The sequence below is a fragment of the Babylonia areolata genome, chromosome 10 (genome assembly GCF_041734735.1).
Source record: "Babylonia areolata isolate BAREFJ2019XMU chromosome 10, ASM4173473v1, whole genome shotgun sequence".
Lineage (NCBI taxonomy): Eukaryota > Metazoa > Mollusca > Gastropoda > Neogastropoda > Buccinidae > Babylonia > Babylonia areolata.
The window spans coordinates 11,639,681-11,647,858 of record NC_134885.1 but is presented as its reverse complement, the minus strand read 5'-3'; positions in this window follow the sequence as shown (position 1 = coordinate 11,647,858).

Genomic DNA, 8,178 nt, shown 5'->3' with positions numbered 1-8,178 from the left:
CCCTTGTTTGAGGATCAATATATCCATAAACAACACAGATGCATTCATTCATTCATTCATTCATTCATTCATTCATTCATTCATTCATTCATTCTCTCTTTCCTTCTCTCCTACTCTCCACCTCCCTCCCCCTCTCCCCCCCACTCTCTCTCCCTCTCACGAACTCCCTCCCTTCTCTCTCTCTCTCTTTCCCTCTATCCACCTCCCTCCCCCCCTCTCTCTCTCCGTCTCTCCCACTCCCTCTCCCTCCCCCTCTCTCTCCCACTCTCTCTCCCTCCCCCTCTCTCTCCTTCTCTCCCACTCTCTCTCCCTCCCCCCTCTCTCTCCTTCTCTCCCACTCTCCCTCCCTCCCCCCCTCTCTCTCTCCCTCTCTCCCACTCTCTCTCCCTCCCCCCTCTCTCCCACTCTCTCTCCCTCCCCCCTCTCTCTTCTTCTCTCCCACTCTCTCTCCCTCCCCCCTCTCTCTCTCCCTCTCTCCCACTCTCTCTCCCTCCCCCCTCTTTCTCCCTATCTCCCACTCCCTCTCCCTCCCCCTCTCTCTCCCACTCTCTCTCCCTCCCTCCCTCTCTCTCATTCTCTCCCACTCTCCCTCCCTCCCCCCTCTCTCTCTCCCTCTCTCCCACTCTCTCTCCCTCCCTTCCTCTCTCCGTTCCGTCTCTCTATTCTCTCTCTCTCCTCAGGAATGAAACGCTGCGTTTGCAATTATGTCTCAGAAGATTGATGTCTCTCCCACTCGAAACACGCACGCACAGACACAAACCGACACACGGACGTACAGATAGACTGACAAACACATACACTCTCTCTCTCTCTCTCTCTCTCACACACACACACACACACACACACACACACACACACACACACACACACACACACACACACACACACACACACACACACACACACACACACACATTCACTCGCCTACTCAAATGTTCAACGTGGTTGTAAATTCTCTTCCCCGTTCTCAGTCATACCACCCGCATCCTGGTTCATTCTCATTCATTTCATCGTATATCTGGTCTTCTATTATTATCATCACTGTTATCGTCATTATCATTATAGTTGTTATTATTATTATTTGCGGATGTGCAGGGGTAGTAAAGAGGGGGGGGGGGGCTGAGGGGAGTTGGGGGGGGGAGGTTGGGGAGAGAAGTTTATAGTCTTATTACAAATTAACTCACCCACATAGGTTCAAACTTTTTTTTTTTTTTTTTTTTTTTTTTTTTTTTTAGTATTCGTATCTACTGACGAAACCGGTGTAACATATCCTCAATCTACACCCCTAATGGATTTTTACCACGGCATCATTCTGGGCTGTCCTACTTTTACAACCTGCATTGAAGTTACTCCCAAAAGTAAGTGTGGAGTGATGGCCTAGAGGTAACGCGTCCGCGTATGAAGCGAGAAAATCTGAGCGCGGTGGTTCGAATCACGGCTCAGCCGCCGATATTTTCTCCACCTTCACTAGACCTTGGAGTGGTGGTCTGGGCGCTAGTCATTCCGATGAGACGATAAACCGAGGTCCCGTGTGCAGCATGCACTTAGCGCACGTAAAAGAACCCACGGCAACAAAAGGGTTGTTCCTGGCAAAATTCTGAAGAAAAATCCACTTCGATAGGAAAAACAAATAAAACTACACGCAGGAAAAAATACAAAAAAAGAAAAAAAATGGGTGGCGCTGTAGTGTAGCGACGCGCTCTCCCTGGGGAGAGCAGCCCGAATTTCACACAGAGAAATCTGTTGTGATAAAAAAAAAAAAAACAAATACAAATTCAACGTGGTGGAAGTAAGAGAAAGTTTTAGGTCTGGGCTATAGTTATTGAAACTTCTCCAATCCACACCAATTCAGTAGGCCCCAAATCATCTCTAGGGGAACTGGTCAGTGTCCTAAACTGTCCCCCGAGGGACATTCTGGAACCTACCCCCCGCACCCCCCCCCCCCCTTCCCCTGACTCCTCGTTCACCCATGCTGTTTTTGTTTGTTTTGTTTTGTTATTATTTATTTATGTATTACGCTTTTTTTTTTCTTTTTTTTTCTCAAGGCCTGACTAAGCGCGTTGGGTTACGCTGCTGGTCAGGCATCTGCTTGGCAGATGTGGTGTAGCGTATATGGATTTGTCCGAACGCAGTGACGCCTCCTTGAGCTACTGATACTGATACTGTTTCGGTTACCAAGCAGCATTATTCGAAAATTTGCCCACCACCACCACCCCTACACACACAAACGTTTCTGCTTTTATTTCATTTTTTAATACATCCTGTGCACATTCTATTACATTATAATATTCTTATACATTCTGTGCACATTCTAATACATTCTAATATTCTAATACATCCTGTGCATATTCCAATACATTATGATATTCTAATACATCCCGTGCATGTTTTGACATGCATGTACTTTATTATGACCTCGGTCTCTACAATCGGCTTCGGATCCACTCTGTTTACGCATACCCACATTCAAACACTCGACTGTTGGCCGCCGTTCTTTCTCTGTCTCTGGACCTTGCAATTGGAATGAACCTCGTCTTTCACTTCGTCAGGCCTCCGCACTCAGCTCTTTCAAGTCTGGCCTTAAAACCCACCTCTTCCCCAAATAGCCTCCCTTCCCTGCCTCTTCCTTGTCTTCGATTTCTCCAGTTTTAGAGTTATGTATGCGTGTGAATGACTGGTGTGAAAGCGCTTTGATTTGTCTCTGCACAAGATTCAGCGCTATATGAATTTTATCATCATCATTGATAATAATAATATTATTATTATTATCATCATCATTATGACCTCTTGGCAGGTTGTCACTACTGAACACTACTGTGTGGTCATTGCTGACCATTGCCCCAAAGTGCTCAGATCGCGTTATTTTGTCATGTTTGTGCATTGTCATAATGTGCTGGCAGGTTTGTTGTTTTTTTTTTTGTTTTATTTTTTTTTACCGATACCTGACCATTGCTGATCGCTAACAACAATGTTCAAATTGCATTAGTTTGTGATGGTTATACGTTAACTGAGCACTGATTACGACTGCTGACCATTACTGACAATTACTTGACCAATGCTGACAGTTTCAGTTTCTCAAGGAGGCATCATTGCGTTCGGACAAATCCATATACGTTGCGCCGCATCTGCTACGCAGATGCCTGACCAACAGTATTACTCAACGTGCTTAGGTCTTGAGTGCATATAGTTATATGTATATATATATTTATATTTGTATTTCTTTTTATAACAACAGATTTCTCTGTGTGAAATTCGGGCTGCTCTCCCCAGGGAGAGCGCGTCGCTACACTTCGGCGCCACTCTTTTTTTTTTTCTTTTTTTTTTTTGCAGTGGATTTTTTCTACAGAATTTTTCCAGGAACAACCCTTTTGTTGCCGTGGGTTCTTTTACGTGCGCTAAGTGCATGCTGCACACGGGACATCGGTTTATCGTCTCATCCGAATGACTAGTGTCCAGACCAACATTCAAGGTCTAGCGGAGGGGGAGAAAATATCGGCGGCTGAGCCGTGATTCGAACCAGCGCGCTCAGATTCTTTCGCTTCCAAGGCGGACGCGTTACCTCTAGGCCATCACTCCACTTGTATGTAGATAGATAGATAGATAGATAGATAGATAGATAGATATGTGTGTGTGTGTGTGTGTGTGTGTGTGTGTGTGTGTGTGTGTGTGTGTGTGTGTGTGTGTGTGTGTGTGCACCTATCAGAGCAGATTTCGTCTACAGAGTTTGGTCAGAGGACAGCTCTTGTGTTGCCTCCAGCACTGAGACCCAGTGCACTGTTCAGGCCGTGATAGCCAACACCATACGGCAGTATACAAAAGAAACACAAAATGAAACAAAGAAATCAAATACACATAATATATGTATACTCCCCACCCCCTCCCCTACATGATGGAGTCTCCCGTCGATCCGACGGATGAGTAGGCAGGCAGGCTTATCTGTCGGTGTGTGTCCTCATATGGGAGAAGAGGCCAATTCTGGATGCGTAGCACTTCCCACAGGTGCTGCAAGGGAAAACGTCTCCAGAAGTTGAGCCCTGCTTCCTTCGCTGACGCTTCTCCTTAATGGCCAGCGTTCTCTTGTTTTCAAACGTCTTTATGCCACTAGAGCACAACATCCTCCAGCGACAACGGTCAAGGGCATCAGTTTCCCAGGAAGCGATGTCTATGTAACAGGCTTTGAGGTTGTCTTCAAGGTGTCCTTGAAGCGCTTGCAGGGTCTTCCAAGTTCACGGTGGCCTTCCTTCAGCTGGCCATACAAAAGCGTCTTCAGGATCCTGCTGTCTGTCATGCGGACAACGTGTCCTGTCCAGCGTAGCTGGCACTGGATCAGCAGGCTTTCGATGCTGGACAGGCTGCTCCTCTCTAGGACCTCCCCTACATGCTCCCACGTATTCCCCCACCTTCCCCTTGTCTCCTCTTGTCTTTTCTCTGTGAGGAGGAAGGTGGTAGAGTGGTTAACACCCTCGTCTGCCAATACAGAGCCCGTGAGAGTCTGGGTTCGAATCTCGCTCTAGTCCTTTCTCCTTTGACTGGAAAATCGAACTGAATGTCTAGTCGCTCGGATGAGACAATAAGAATCCATGGCAACGAGAGTGTTGTCCTCCAAGCAAAATTCTGTAGATGAAACCCTCACTGATGGGTACACAGATACATGTATATGTATGCACTCAAGGTCTGACTAAGCACGTTGAGTTATGCTGCCGGTCAGACATCATGCCTGGCAGGTGTGGTGCAGCGCATAAGGCTTTGTCCTCACGCAGTGACCGCCTCTTGAAACTGAAACTGAAACCCCTGTCTCCAGATCCTTCTCTTCACCCCTTCTCCTGTCATTCCCCCCCTCCCCCCCCCCCACCTCCCCAACCTCCTATTTCACGCAGTAACCCATCACCTGATCTAATCTACCACCCAGACGATTTACGGAAACAAAGCTAACCCCCCACCCCCCAAACAAACAAAAACAACAACAAAAAACAAAAAAAAAGAAAAGAAAAAAGAAACAAACCAACCAACCAACCAAACAAACAAAAAACGAAGAGCGATAACACATTTTCCTCCAAAGAACACAGGAGTAGAATTATTGGGTCTGATCTTCGAGGAGATTGCCCTTTCTGACCGCTGTATTTCGGCGGCTGTTTTCCAGTACAGTTCCACTCAGCCAAACTAGAAACATCACAATGTCCAGGTGTATCCATTCCCCCCCCCCCCCCCCCCCCCCCCCCCCCCCCCCCCCCCCCCCCCCCCCCTCCCCCCAAGCATGTTTCTTTTTCACTTTGATTTCTTTTCATTTCCAAAACCTTACTGATTTATCATCAATACTTTAGCTACATATTCACATAATACAATGTTCTTGCATAATTCAGTATGCAATATTACCTTCTTTTTTTTTCTCCTCACAATTTTAACAACAAACTTTCATGATTACGTTACTTGCACAAGACGTTACATGATAAAAAAAAAAAGAAGAAAAAGATAAGATGTGACACATCAATGAAATTACTTAACTGCTCTCAGCGTGTATACTGATAACAAACAGTGTTTTTAGTATCGTGTCAAAGCAGAGGAATCAAAAGACTTAGTCGTTAGAATCAACAACAACGACAGCAACAACAAACAAGAGAGGCAAGGCCTACAAGACTCACTTGTGACACGCGCTGTGTCCAGTAACGGGATCATCAGAAAGAAAAAAGAAAAAAAAAATCGTGAAAATCCTGTATTGAATATTCATAAACGATATTCATTTTTTTTTAACTCACTCAGTACGGCCAGTCCTCTCTTCTCCTCTACACAGACCCCTCGGATGTCCAGTGGGTGTCTGAATGACCCAACCTTCAGCTTCCGTCGTCAGAATTGTGGTATTCTTTGTCAACATTCACCTCTTCAGTATAAGAGCCTTCCACTTGCAATATTTTGATGACGGTAATTTGGGTGAAACGCTGTTAACGTCGTCTCTTTCGCCGTTCGTATGGAGAGAGTTAACCTGCTTGCGGGGTCTAACCACGGATGTTCTGTTCAGAAATAAGTAGTCTGATACCCATTGTTGCGCCACATCTGACATCAAACGACGAAAATTGATATTCAAGCTGTTTTAGCGCCACAATTATATTATTGTATTTGAGGTGAAGACACCATCGGTTTCTTTGCATATTTCGATTATTTGATATTTTCTTTTAAAACGGCTGTAAAGGAGACGTTGACATCACCTCAGGCACACTGTAACATGTATAGATCTGCACAAGCCAGTTCGACAACAGGCTGACCGAAACTGAAAGAAACGTTTGATTCAATTTTTCTTTTTATGTTCATTCTAGTTAACTCAGTATCCACATTTGAATATTCATATGCAGTAAGCACGTCAGTGGTGTAGTTAGTGTCACTGTATGTGTTCTGTCCAGAATTTGTATTTCTTTTCTTGTAGTTGCATGCCGTCTTCCCAAACGTAGCCTAAGTTCTGGCAGCTTGGACGGGAATGTGGTTTTTCGGATTCCGGAACGAGCCTGACGGAAATAAACCGTTAAGGATCCGGAACTACGGTGTAATTCGGGAGACTTGCAACCTAAGATTTTTTTTCCTACTATGTTTTAGCCAAATCTGGTATTGGCAGATAATGTATTTCCAGAGAAAATGGCAATGTTAATGTTTAACACACACACACACACACACACACACACACACACACACACACACACACACACACACTCACACACTCACACAAGGTTATAACGCAGACTCACTTTGTTTACGTGAGTAAAAAAAAAACAAAAAAAAACACAAGAAACATTTGGTTGGAAATTACTGGCCCTTGCTTATCAGAAGCAAGATACAGCTTCACTCCACTTAATGGGAATGCTCGACAATCAACTGACACTGTCTCTCTCCATCCCCACCCTCCTTCAGTCTGTCCAAGTCAACGCTCACGAAATTCATCAACAGTTTCAGAATACAATCTGTTCAGTTTTCAGGACAACATCTCATTGCACATGGAATTCAGTGGATGTAATAATAAACGGTGACTTTGAAAAAAATGTATATACATTATAGTAAAATAAGAGGCCTTCAGAACAGATTCGGGTCTGCTTAGACTTGCATTTATGCTCACATGTACCTTCTTCTTCTGCGTTCATGGGCTGCAACTCCCATGTTCACTCGTATGATCACGAGTGGGCTTTTACGTGTATGACCGTTTTTATCCCGCCATGTAGGCAGCCATACTCCGTTTTCCGGGGTGTGCATGCTGGGTATGTTCTTGTTTCCATAACCCACCGAACGCTGACATGAATTGCAGGATCTTTTAACGCGCGTATTTGATCTTCTGCTTGCGTATACACACGAAGGGGGTTCAGGCACAAGCAGGTCTGCACATAATTACGTTGACCTGAGAGATCGGAAAAATCTCCACCCTTTATCCACCAGGCGCCGTTACCGAGATTCAAACCCAGGTATCCTGCGACGCTTTAACCAGTCGGCTATTGCACCCGCCCGTCAAATGCAACAAACGAAAGTAAGGCATTTCGTACACGGCCCAGTCAGTGAATTCATATCAGTTACTAATATATTGCCAGATTGAACCAGTTTTTTTTTCAGGGGTGCGATGCAAACCAGTCCACACTACGTCAAAGTTTTCAGGTAGATATGAAAACTGGTCGAAGTCCTCTCTCTCTCTCTCTCTGCCCCCCCCCCTCTCTCTCTCTCTCCCTTCTCTCTCCCTCTCCCTGTAATCATCTCTTACACAATGTGAATCCTACCTTGTTTTACCTGAAGCTTTAAGACATGTTTCATTACAGACACCATGTATCATCGTTTTGCACATCATAACTATGGTTTTGAAGCACTAATGAAACATCAAAACATGATTTGCTTTTGTATGCTTTTGTACACAAGTGTGTGTGTGTGTGTGTGTGTGTGTGTGTGTGTGTGTGTGTGTTGTGTTGTGTTGTGTGTGTGTGTGTGTGTGTGTGTGTGTGTGTGTGTGTGTGTGTGTGTGTGACAGAGAGACAGACAGACAGATGATGGGTGTTGTCCAGAGAGAGAGAGAGAAAGAGCGAGCGACAGAGAGAGAGAGAGAGAGACAGACAGACAGACCGAAGATTGGTGTAACCCACTGACAGACAGAGAGAAAGAGTGAGAGAGATAGAGACAGACAGACAGACAGACAGACAGGCATAAGATATGTGTAATCCA